Here is a 13,941-nt window from a genome sequence, read left to right as displayed (position 1 = left end):
AGGTTATACCAGCATGGTCCATATCACTATATACAGGAGATGTATAACTTATACCAGCTGTACATATATAATCATATACAGTAGATGCCCAGATTATACCAGCATGGTCCATATCACTATATACAGGGAGATGCATCACTTATACCAGCTGTACATAAAATTATATACAGGAGATACCCAGGTTATACCAGCATGCTCTATATCACTATTTGCAGAAAAAGTATCTTATACCAATACTACATATATAATTATATAAGGAGATCCCCAGGTTATACCAGCATGCTCCATATCACTATATACAGGTGGATGTATAACATATGCCAGCTGTACATATATCATTATATACAGGAGATACCTCGGTTATACCAGCATGCGCCTTATCACTGTATACAGGAGATGTATAACTTATACCAGCTGTACATATATAATTATATACAGGAGATACCCAGGTTATACCAGCATGCTCCATATCACTATATACAGGATGTATAACATACCAGCTGTTCATATATAATTATATACAGGAGATACCCAGGTTATACCAGAATGCTCTATATCACTATATACAGGAGACATATAACCTATACCAGCTGTACTTATAGAATTATATATAGGAGATACCCAGGTTATACTAGCATGCTCCATATCACTATATACAGGGGATGCATAACTTATACCTGCTGTACATATATAATCATATACAGTATATACCTAGGTTATACCAGCACGCTCCATATCACTATATACAGGAGATGTGTAATGTATACCAGCAGTACATATATAATTGTATACATGAGATCCCCAGGTTATACCAGCATGCTCCATATCACTATATACAGGGGATGTATAACTTATACCAGTGGTACATATATAATTGTATACATGAGATCCCTAGGTTATACCACCATGCTCCATATCACTATATACAGGGAGATGCATCACTTATACCAGCTGTACATATATAATTATATACAGGAGATACCCAGGTTACACCAGCATGCTCCATATCACTATATACAGGAGATGTATAACTTATACCAGCCGTACATATATAATTATATACAGGAGATCCCCAGGTTATACCAGCATGCTCCATATCACTTTATACAGGGAGATGTATAACTTATACTAGCTGTACATATATCATTATATACAGGAGATCCCCAGGTTATACCAGCATGCTCCATATCACTATATACAGGAGATCTATAACTTATACCAGCTGTACATATATAATTATATACAGGAGATACCCAGGTTATACCAGCATGCTCCATATCACTATATACAGGAGATGTATCACTTATACCAGCCGTACATATATAATTATATACAGGAGATACCCAGGTTATACCAGCATGCTCCATATCACTATATACAGGAGATACCCAGGTTATACCAGCTGTACATATATAATTATATACAGGAGATACTCAGGTTATACCAGCATGCTCCATATCACTATATACAGGAGATGTATAACTTATACCAGCTGTACATATATAATTATATACAGGATATACCTAGGTTATACCAGCATGCTCCATATCACTATATACAGGAGATGTATAATGTATACCAGCAGTACATATATAAATTATATACAGGATATACCCAGGTTATACCAGCATGCTTCATATCACTATATACAGGGAGATGTATAACTTATACCAGCTGTACATATATAATTATATACCGGAGATCCCCAGGTTATACCAGCATGCTCCATATCACTATATACAGGATGTATAACTTATACCAGCTGTACATATATAATTATATACGGGTCATTCCATGTCATCTGGACCAGGGGTTCCCACTCAACCATCTCCAATTTTGCTGAACATTTCCATGGATGTACATATATGTGTGACAGGAGGTTCTGTACAGTGTTAGCGCCAGATATCATATCCCCGAAGCACCGCAGCCGTTAGCATGGAGCTCCCACCGACCGCACCGCAACAGCACAGATTGGGCAAAGTCTGACATGTGGGAGTCTGAGATGTAACATCCGAGCGCTGGCGCAGGGCAAGACAAGTTACTATCAGCCCACAACAATACGGGGGTCACAATGTAACCTGCAAGGGGCTTCAGAGTTACATCGTGTAACGTGCAACTAAAATCCAGTGCCGCGCCGCGCCGTTACAGGGCGATGATCATGTGTGGGAGCAATCTGGTATCCATCCCTAATAACGGATCATACTGGGACTGGTTTATGGATTGTAGTCATTGTTGTGGTATCGCCAGTCGTCAGTTTTAAGTACCTCGTCCGTTTTTAGGTTTCTTTCAACTAAAGTGCAATTTTCCTTATCTCTTCATGTGAAGCGTCCGGCCCGAGCCGAACACCTACAGCCATACACATGTCACCCGAACACCTACAGCCGTACAGATGTCACCCGAACACATACAGCCGTACACATGTCACCCGAACACATACGGCTGTACACATGTCACCCGAACACATACAGCCATATACATGTCACCCGAACACATACAGCCATATACATGTCACCCGAACACATACAGCCGTACACATGTCACCCGAACACCTTCAGCCGTACACATGTCACCCGAACACATACAGCCGTACGCATGTAACCCGAACACCTACAGCCGTACACATGTCACCCGAACACCTACAGCCGTACACATGTCACCCGAACACCTACAGCCGTACACATGTCACCCGAACACATACAGCCGTACACATGTCACCTGAATGCATGTAGCCATACACATGTCACCCGAACACCTACAGCCGTACACATGTCACCCGAACACATGCAGCCGTACACATGTCACCCGAACACATGCAGCCGTACACATGTTACCTGAACACATACAGCCATACACGTCACCCGAACACATACAGCTGTACACATGTCACCTGTACACATACAGCCGTACACATGTCACCTGAACACATACAGCCGTACACATGTCACCTGAACACATACAGCCGTACACGTCACCCGAACACATACAGCCGTACACATGTCACCTGTACACATACAGCCACACTTATGTCACCTGAACACTGTAGTAGTGCAGTATACAGAAGGGCCTGTAGAGGGCTGGAGACAGGACTTCTGGTGCGAGGGTTAACACAAAGGGGTGGAGCAGGAACTAGAAAAGGGCCAGTTCCTGCCGGAATCAAGTTAGAGAGGACCAGCACAGCAGAGCTGAGGTGCTGCAGGCTGGTGGCCTAGCAGAGGCCAGAGTCCGACAGGGGCGACAACCCTGGACTCACACCCAAGTGGGGTGCATATGGATGATATTGCTGTGTTTTATGATTGTGGTGATGGCAAATAATGGCTGGCAGGAGCCAGATGAAGAAATCCACATCTCCTGAGCAGTTTCTACACATGTGGTGCGCCATTTTCATGTGCAAGAAGTCGGTGATCCGCAGGCAAGTGCATCCCACATGCTACATATGGTGGAGGATGCGCTGGCAAGATCTGGAGTGGTGCACAAAGCTGTAGGAGCTACACATGGATGTCTGCTGGGAGCAGTGCTGCGGTTAAAGGGCCAGGAGGCCGAGTGTGTGATTGCTGCTCTATGCAGAGTTTAAAGGGCCAGGAGGCCGAAGCTGCGGTTAAAGGGCCAGGTGGCCGAAGTTTGTGGTTGCTGGGGGAGCAACAGAGGACCAGGCAGAAGAAGTCTGCGAGGCAAGTTGGTGAACTTGTTTGTTTATTGTGGACTGTACAGTCAAGATGGCGGGCGGTGCAGGAGGCAACCAGAAAGCGCCATGCTGGGGGTGTTTACAGATGGACTTATGTATGTTCGGATGTCCAGTGGCATAGTGGCCAGTAAAACCCCACTGGTCTGTGTTGGAGGCTAACTGCAGAGCTTTGGGGGCACAACAGGAGGTGTCCCCGCCAAAGGACTGTAACAGAGATCTGGAGAAGAATCCATGAAGTGGTGAGGCCACTAAGCAGACTGTGGGTTCTGGGCAGTATGGGCTTGAAAGTGAAAAGATTGATGCAAATATGGTTAAAATGCTGCATAACAGAGTGTTTTCCTTGCAGGAGAGAACTGAGAAAACTGTAGTGTCTGCACTGGGTGCAAAAAAGTCCAAAAACCGTACGGTACATAATGTGTGGCATGATACGTTTTCTGTGCACGATGATACCATGAAAGCCGCACAGTGTGCACGGACATTTAAGGAAGATTTGTCTGAGAACTGTGTTGCTGAGCGGGTGGGGCAAGAAAAGTCCATTAACCCTGAAATGTCATGTGAGGCGGATAGTGGGATGTATTCTGTGCCTAATATGTGTAGATATGTTTCCCAAATGAAGTCAGGATGTGAACAGGGTGCAATGAGGGGTGCAGCCAACGCCCATGTGGGAGCCAGTGCAAGTATACCTCTAGTGAGAGGGGGAAGTAATAGTGAAGATAGTGTCTGTAGGACTAGAAATTCTGGAGTCAGTAGTAGTATGGCTTTAGAGAGAGAAAAGATAGATGGTACTAAAATCGGCAAAAAAGAGAAAAAAGAAGAAAAAGGCTGCTGCTAGTGAGACAAGTGAGGTTATCAGTGCAGATCCTGAGGTCCAGGGTGAGACCGCAAGAGTGCGCTTGGTTATACTTCAGGAGGGATTTGCACCAATGCAAGCTTATATAAAGTCTCTGGGGGAAGCATTGCAAACTGCTAATAGAAATTATGAAGTTCAGTTACAGAAAGAAAGGACTATCTTGTGTCTGCTTGGAGAAGAGGCCAAGAGGCAAAGGCTGTTAGCAGAGAAACAGACAGATAGATTCCTAGAAGAAAAGGAAAGTATTCTCCAAGAAGCTGAGCAGCTGAAAGCACAGAATGCAGCGCTCTTAAAGGAGAATGAGCATCTTAAGAGATTGGCTAAGGAGGAAGCTGATCACCGGGTGTTGCTGGCACAGAAGAATGGTCAGTGTGAACAGAGCTTAGAAGAGATGAGAAGTGAGAAAAAGAAGTATGACAGATATCTTTCAACAGCCCATGAAGAGATACAAGACCTCAGAGATGTAGCTAGAGATGAGGCTGATCGCAGAGTATGTCTGGAGGCACAATCTGTGCAGTGTGAACAGGACTGTAAGAAACTACAAATGAAAACCCAAGAGTTGGAGATGATGTGTTGCGAGTTAGAAAGAGCTTCTACAGATGCATGTAATCAAACTACAGGTTTGCAGAATCAGGTTGCAGAGTTGAAAATGCTGTTAGCAAAGAAAAATGGTGACTTGGAGTGCAAGTCAGCTCAAGGAAAAGCTAGAAATGGAGAAAGCTGCTTGCAGTCAGGCAGAGAAGCAAGCAGAGATCTTGAAAGACAGACTGGGGTACAAGGAAAACCAGGAAGTGTTCTATGAAACACTGGTGTCCCAGCTACAGATGAGCTTGGATGAGAAAGCTGAAGTACATGGAATCGAGATCCAGGAGCTGGAACGGAGTCATGCTGCAGTTGTGGGGGAACTGTCCAAGCAGTTGGGGAAAACTGAAAAAGTGAAAGAAACATGGAAAAGTGAATGTGCTGAGCTGACCCAAAAGGTGAAGGGGATGTTGGAAGACAAGTGTGCATATGAATGCAAGAGAAATACAGTAGATATGCAGCTTCAAGAGCTACAAGTAAAAGTCACTGAAGGTGACAGAAGGCAGACAGCATTGTCTGAGCAGGTGAGCAGGCTGCAGGTGAAGCTGGAAGCTCAGAGTGAAGAGTTCCAGAAGTTACTGCAAGAAAAGACGCAGCAGAGGCTTGGTCTCAGTGCAGACCTGAAGACTATGCAAGACGAGAGAAATGTGTTCCTCAAGCAGTTAGAGGAAGATGCAGAAACTAAGAGAAATCTGTCAGAGCAGATTGCAACACTTCAGGCGCAGGTGTCAGAGATGGAAGAGAAACTCTATGAGAACCCTGCTTGCTGGGTCTCTGCTGAAGAGTAAGACAGTGAAATCCTAGAAGTGGAAGCAATAAATCAGCTGTTTGTTCTTCAAACTGATGTCTATGATGAACTTGAGAAGTTTACAGTGAGTCTTCAGAAGGAAGTAGAAGACATTAGTGTGGAGCTTGGTCAAAAATGTCAGATGGTGTCCAACTGGGAGAAGAAACAAAAGATGTGTGAACAGTGGCTTACTGAGGGGAAGTCGGAAGTTGGAAAATAATGGGTTAACAAGCGGGTGAGCACTGAAATGCAAGACTGGATTAGCGCCAAGACAGATGCTGAGAAGAGAACCCTGATACGAGAAAAGCTAAAAGGTGTGTTCCAACGACCAGTAGAAGGTGGAGACCCTATTAGAGAATAATAGGAAAGAGACTGAAGCTCTAACCTTGACGCGCACCCTGAAGGTGGGGTCAGAAGAAAAAGTGGTGGTTCAAAAGTCCGCTAAGAAGTTAAGTGCAAAGGTGAAGCTCTGGGAGTCAAAAGGTCATATTGCTGACAAAAGGTTCAGAGACTAGAGAGGTCCAGGGCCCAGTTCAGACAAGTGAAAAGAGAGAAGACCCTGTTAAATTCTAAAAAGGAGATAAAAATTGGGAAAGTCATTGAGAAAGTGAGAGCTGAGCTACAGATGGAGGTGAACAATCCTCTGAAGTTCGGGTGACCAAAGAGAAGGCAGAAGGTGAAACTGCTGAAGCAGAGAAGGCCACGAAGGTAGAAGAGACTGGGGAAAGGGCCTCAGAAATTACTCCGGTCCTGGATAAGGAAGTTGTGCAAATGAATGAGAGTGTCTCTGTGATAGAGGGCACACAGACGGAAGTAAGGGCACATGCCGCTACTGAAGGGCAGACTGAAGAAATGGGTCTTGTAAAAGAAGTTGCAGAGCTGATGGCTAGGCAAGGGCCAGTTAACAATCAGACTGAAGAGAAGATAGTTAAGAGCATGCAGAAAAGTGAAAATGTTGTTAGAGTTTCGGAACATGAAGAAAGTGGCAGTGATAGTCCCACATAGAGACCCCTGAGCCTGGAGTTTCGACCCTGGAGGGCCAAAAAGAAAGTGTGATACAGCCTATGGCCTATATCAAAAGGTGGGTATGTAGTAGTGCAGTACACAAAAGGGCCTGTAGAGGGCTGCAGACAGGACTTCTGGTGTGAGGGTTAACACAAAGGGGTGGAGCAGGAACTAGAAAAGGGCCAGTTCCTGCCGGAATCAGGTTAGAGAGAGAGGACCAGTGCAGCAGAGCTCAGGCCCCCTGCTTGCTACAACACATACAGCCGTGCGCATGCAGCCAAGGCAAAGCACTGAACTGGTTTCAGGAGTCTGAATTTGAGGGTCAGAAATTGATTAGTCACCAACCAGGATTGAATCTTGCTGAGCGTTCCCAGACCTGCTGCACCACTAAGATTTATCTTTGACAAGTTAAAACATTTGCAAAAATTGTGTTGTAATCCAATTCGCAATTAGGAGATATAGATAGATAGATAGATAGATAGATAGATAAATGGATAGATAGACAGATAGATAGATAAATGGATAGATACGAGAGAGATAGATAGATAGATAGATAGGAGATAGATAGATAGGGGATGGATAGATAGATAGGAGATGGATAGATAGATAAATGGATATATACAAGATAGATAGGAGATAGATGGATAGATAGATAGATAGATAGATAGGGGATGGATAGATAGATAGAAGATGGATAGATAGATAAATGGATAGATACGAGAAAGATAGGAGATGGATAGATAGGAGATAAATGGATAGATGGATGGCTAGATAGATGGCTAGATAGATGGATAGATAGGGGATAGATAGGAGATAGATAGGAGATAGATAGGAGATGGATAGATAGATGGATAGATAGATAGGAGATGGATAGATAGGAGATAGATGGATAGATGGATGGCTAGATAGATAGATAGGAGATGGATAGATAGGAGATGGATAGATAGGTGATGGATAGATAGATAGGAGATGGATAGATAGGAGATGGATAGATAGGTGATGGATAGATAGATAGGAGATGGATGGATAGGAGATAGATGGATAGATAGGAGATAGATGGAAAGATGGATGGCTAGATGGATAGATAGATGGATAGATAGGGGATAGATAGGAGATAGATAGGAGATGGATGGATAGATAGATAGATAGGGGATGGATAGATAGGAGATAGATGGATGGCTAGATAGATAGATAGATAGATAGGAGATGGATAGATAGGTGATGGATAGATAGATAGGAGATGGATAGATAGATAGATGGATAGGAGATGGATAGATAGGTGATGGATAGATAGATAGGAGATGGATAGATAGGAGATAGATGGATAGATGGATGGCTAGATAGATAGATAGATAGATAGGAGATGGATAGATAGGTGATGGATAGATAGATAGGAGATAGATGGATAGATGGATGGCTAGATAGATAGATAGATGGATAGATGGATGGATAGATAGGAGATAGATAGGAGATGGATAGATAGGAGATAGATAGGAGATGGATAGATAGGAGATGGATAGATAGGAGATAGATAGTTAGATAGATAGATGTATAGATAGGAGATAGATAGATAGATGTATAGATAGGAGATAGATAGATAGATGGGAGATAGATAGGAGATAGATAGATGGGAGATAGATAGGAGATAGATAGATGGATAGATAGGAGATAGATAGGAGATGGATGGATGGATAGATAGATAGATAGGGGATGGATAGATAGATAGGAGATGGATAGATAGGTGATAGATGTATAGATAGGAGATGGATAGAAAGGAGATGGATAGATAGATAGATAGATGGGAGATAGATAGGAGGTAGGTAGATAGATGGGAGATAGATAGGAGATAGATACATAGATAGGAGAGATACATAGGAGATAGATGGGAGAGAGATAGATGGGAGATAAATAGATAGATAGATAGATAGGAGCTAGATAGATAGGAGCTAGATGGATAGGAGATAGATGGATAGATGTATAGATAGGAGAGAGATAGATGGATAGAGAGATAGATAGAGAGATAATAGATAGATGTATGTATAGATAGAGAGAGATAGATAGATAGGAGATAGATAGGAGATAGATAGATGGATAGGAGATAGATAGGAGATAGATAGATAGGAGATGGATAGATAGATAGATGGATAGATAGGAGATAGATAGGAGATAGATAGATAGGAGATAGATAGGAGATAGATAGATAGGAGATAGATAGGTGGATAGGAGATAGATAGGAGATAGATAGATAGGAGATGGATAGATAGATGGATAGATAGGAGATAGATAGGAGATAGATAGATAGATAGATAGGAGATGGATAGATAGGAGATGAATAGATAGATAGATAGGAGATGGATAGATAGGAGATGAATAGATAGATAGAGAGATAGATACATAGGAGAGAGATAGATAGGAGATAGATAGATAGGTATATAGATAGATAGGAGATAGATACATAGGAGAGAGATAGCTAGATAGGTATATAGATAGATAGATTGGAGATAGATAGATAGATGGGAGATAGATAGGAGATAGATAGATAGAGAGGAGATGGATAGATAGATGATAGATAGATAGATAGGAGATAGATAGGAGATAGATAGATAGGTATATAGATAGATAGGAGATAGATACATAGGAGAGAGATAGCTAGATAGGTATATAGATAGATAGATTGGAGATAGATAGATAGATGGGAGATAGATAGGAGATAGATAGGTATATAGATAGATAGTTGGGAGATAGATAGGAGATAGGAGATAGATAGATAGAGAGGAGATGGATAGATAGATGATAGATAGATAGGATATAGATAGATAGAGAGGAGATGGATAGATAGATGATAAATAGGATATAGATAGATAGATAGATAGGAGATGGATAGATGATAGATAGATATATAGATAGATAGATGGGAGATAGATGGGAGATAGATAGGAGATAGATAGATAGATAGATGGGAGATAGATAGATAGGAGATGGATAGATGATAGATAGATAGATAGATAGATGGGAGATAGATGGGAGATAGATAGATAGATAGATAGATGGGAGATAGATAGATAGATAGATGGGAGATAGATAGATAGATAGATGGGAGATAGATAGATAGATAGATAGATAGAGAGGAGATGGATAGATAGATGATAGATAGATAGGATATAGATAGATAGAGATGGATAGATAGATGATAAATAGGATATAGATAGATAGGAGATGGATAGATGATAGATAGATAGGATATAGATAGATAGATAGGAGATAGATAGATAGATAGATAGATGGGAGATAGATAGGAGATAGATAGATGGGAGATAGATGGGAGATAGATAGATGGGAGATAGATAGATAGGAGAGAGATAGATAGGAGATAGATAGGAGATAGATAGATAGATAGATAGGAGAGAGATAGATAGATAGGAGATAGATATGAGATAGAGATAGATAGACAGATATGAGATAGATACATAGATAGGAGAGAGATAGATGGGAAATAGATAGGAGATAGATAGATGGATAGATAGATAGACAAATATGAGATAGATACATAGATAGGAGAGAGATAGATGGGAGATAGATAGGTGATAGATAGATAAATAGATAGATAGATGGGAGATAGATAGAAGATAGATAGATAGGAGATAGATAGATAGGAGATATAGATAGATAGGAGAGATAGATAGATAGGAGATAGATAGATAGATAGATAGGAGATAATAGATAGATGGATAGATAGATAGACAAATATGAGATAGATACATAGATAGGAGAGAGATCGATGGGAGATAGATAGGTGATAGATAGATAAATAGATAGATAGATGGGAGATAGATAGGAGATAGATAGATATGAGATAGATAGGAGATAGATGGATAGATAGATGGATAGAGAGATAGGAGATAATAGATAGATGTATAGATAGGGAGGGAGATAGATAGATAGATAGGAGATAGATAGATAGGAGATAGATAGATAGGAGATAGATAGATAGGAGATAGTTAGATAGATGGGAGATAGATAGGAGATAGATAGATAGGAGATAGATTAGAGATAGATAGATAGATATATATGAGATAGATAGATGGGAGATAGATAGGAGAGAGATAGATGGGAGATAGATAGGAGAGAGATAGATAGGAGATAGATAGATAGGAGATATAGATAGATAGGAGAGATAGATAGATAGGAGATAGATAGATAGATAGGAGATAATAGATAGATGGATAGATAGATAGACAAATATGAGATAGATACATAGATAGGAGAGAGATCGATGGGAGATAGATAGGTGATAGATAGATAAATAGATAGATAGATGGGAGATAGATAGGAGATAGATAGATATGAGATAGATAGGAGATAGATGGATAGGAGATAGATGGATAGATAGATGGATAGAGAGATAGGAGATAATAGATAGATGTATAGATAGGGAGGGAGATAGATAGATAGATAGGAGATAAATGGATAGGAGATAGATAGATAGGAGATAGATAGATAGGAGATAGTTAGATAGATGGGAGATAGATAGGAGATAGATAGATAGGAGATAGATTAGAGATAGATAGATAGATATATATGAGATAGATAGATGGGAGATAGATAGGAGAGAGATAGATGGGAGATAGATAGGAGAGAGATAGATATGAGATAGAGGATAGATAGATAGATGGGAGATAGATGGGAGATAGATAGGAGATAGATAGATAGGAGAGAGATAGACAGGAGATAGATAGATGGGAGATAGATAGAGAGATAGATAGATAGCAGATAGATAGATAGGAGATAGATAGATAGGAGAGAGATAGATAGGAGATAGATAGATAAATAGATATGAGATAGATGGATAGATAGATGTATAGAAAGGAGAGAGATAGATGGATATAGTGATAGATAGGAGATAATAGATAGATGTATAGATAGAGAGATAGATAGATAGGAGATAGTTAGATAGGAGATAGATAGATAGGAGATAGATAGATGGATAGAGAGATAGATAGGAGATAATAGATAGATGTATAGATAGAGATAGATAGATAGGAGATAGATAGATAGATAGGAGATAGATAGATAGATAGATAGATAGGAGATAGATAGATAGATAGATAGGTATGGGATAGTTGGATAGGAGATAGATAGATATGGGATAGTTGGATAGGAGATAGATAGATAGATAGATAGATATGATATAGATAGATAGATAGGAGATAGAGAGATAGGAGAGAGATAGATAGGAGATAGATAGATATATAGATAGGAGATCGATAGATAGATGGATAGGAGATAGATAGATAGATAGGAGATAGTTAGATAGGGGATAGATGGATAGAGAGATAGGAGATAGATAAATAGGAGATAGATAGATAGACAGATAGATTGGAGATAGATGGATAGATGGGAGATAGATAGATAGATAGATAGATAGATAGGAGATAGATAGGAGATAGATAGGAGATAGATAAATAGGAGATAGATAGATAGACAGATAGATTGGAGATAGATGGATAGATGGGAGATAGATAGACAGATAGATAGATAGATAGATAGGAGATAGATAGGAGATAGATAGATGGATAGGAGATAGATAGATAGATAGGAGATAGATTGATAGATGTGAGATAGATTGATAGATGTGAGATAGATTGATAGATGTGAGATAGATTGATAGATAGGAGATAGATTGATAGATAGGAGATAGATTGATAGATGTGAGATAGATTGATAGATGTGAGATAGATAGATAGATGTGAGATAGATAGATAGATAGATAGGAGATAGATTGATAGATGTGAGATAGATTGATAGATGTGAGATAGATTGATAGATGTGAGATAGATTGATAGATAGGAGATAGATTGATAGATAGGAGATAGATTGATAGATGTGAGATAGATAGATAGATGTGAGATAGATAGTTAGATGTGAGATAGATAGATAGATAGATGGGAGATAGATAGGAGATAGATAGATAGGAGATAGATAGGAGATAGATAGATGGGAGATAGATAGATGTGAGATAGATAGATAGGAGATAGATAGGAGATAGATAGATAGATAGATAGATAGGAGATAGATAGATAGGAGATAGATCGATAGATAGATGGGAGATAGATAGATAGATGGGAGATAGATAGATAGATGGATGGGAGATGGATGGATAGATGGGAGATAGATAGATAGATAGATAGGAGATAGATAGATAGGAGATAGATCGATAGATAGATGGGAGATAGATGGGAGATAGATAGATGGGAGATAGATAGATAGATGGATGGGAGATGGATGGATAGATGGGAGATAGATGATAGATGGATAGACAGATAGATAGGAGATAGATAGATAGATGGATAGATGGGAGATAGATAGATAAATAGATAGATGGATAGATGGGAGTGTCCAGTTGACATATCTTATTCCTAATCTCTGACCTGCAGTTTCACCTTCTTGTCTTCTTCCGCGGTCCCCACCGTCTATCGCTGTTGTCTGTTTCTCCGCCGGTATTTATACCTTAGTCGCAGTCAGCTGGCGCCTCGGGCCCTACCTCAGTTATGTCGCCCAGTGACTTTGGGGACCTGTGGGATTTCTATACGTCACAGCTTGCAGAGCTAAGCGTCAGGTGAACCACCCCACCCCACGGTCGTTGGTTCCAGCTGGTGAGGGTGTCTGAACCTGTGATGGGACACCCATTCCTTGACCTATTCGTACATGCCGGTGGAGGAGGGCGACTCTCGGGAGTCTGCAGTAGCATTATGGGTCGCACATACTGCCTTAGTTCAAGCATGCAGCAGCTCCGGCAAACATTGATTGGCAGTGTTAGCGGGAATCGGTCCGGCAACCATCTTTTATTGATGACCAATCCTGAGGAAGGGGTGGAGAATAGAAAACCAAGAGAAAAGTTGTTAATGATTGAAAGGTGTTAAGAGACTGTAACCACCAAGCTCGGTAGCTACTGTGCCTGTAACCACTAAGTCTTGTGCTTCGTACTGTGACCAATAAAGGGGTTCAGCCATTACAAAAAATAAAACATTTATAGCT

General features: G+C 40.7%; 1 long non-coding RNA gene across 1 annotated transcript in view; it reads right to left on the bottom strand.

The window, feature by feature from the left end:
- Window positions 1–13,453, bottom strand: part of LOC136591889 (uncharacterized) — a 28,076-nt gene extending 14,623 nt beyond the window's left edge. The window contains exon 1 of the long non-coding RNA XR_010788015.1: window positions 13,335–13,453. This is a non-coding gene — a long non-coding RNA (uncharacterized lncRNA). The remainder of the gene's footprint in view (window positions 1–13,334) is intronic.
- Between the last annotated feature and the right edge of the window lie 488 nt (window positions 13,454–13,941).

This window comes from Eleutherodactylus coqui, chromosome 1 (assembly GCF_035609145.1).
Source record: "Eleutherodactylus coqui strain aEleCoq1 chromosome 1, aEleCoq1.hap1, whole genome shotgun sequence".
NCBI lineage: Eukaryota > Metazoa > Chordata > Amphibia > Anura > Eleutherodactylidae > Eleutherodactylus > Eleutherodactylus coqui.
The sequence above is the reverse complement of the archived record's forward strand: the minus strand, read 5'-3'. Positions and strand labels throughout refer to the sequence as shown.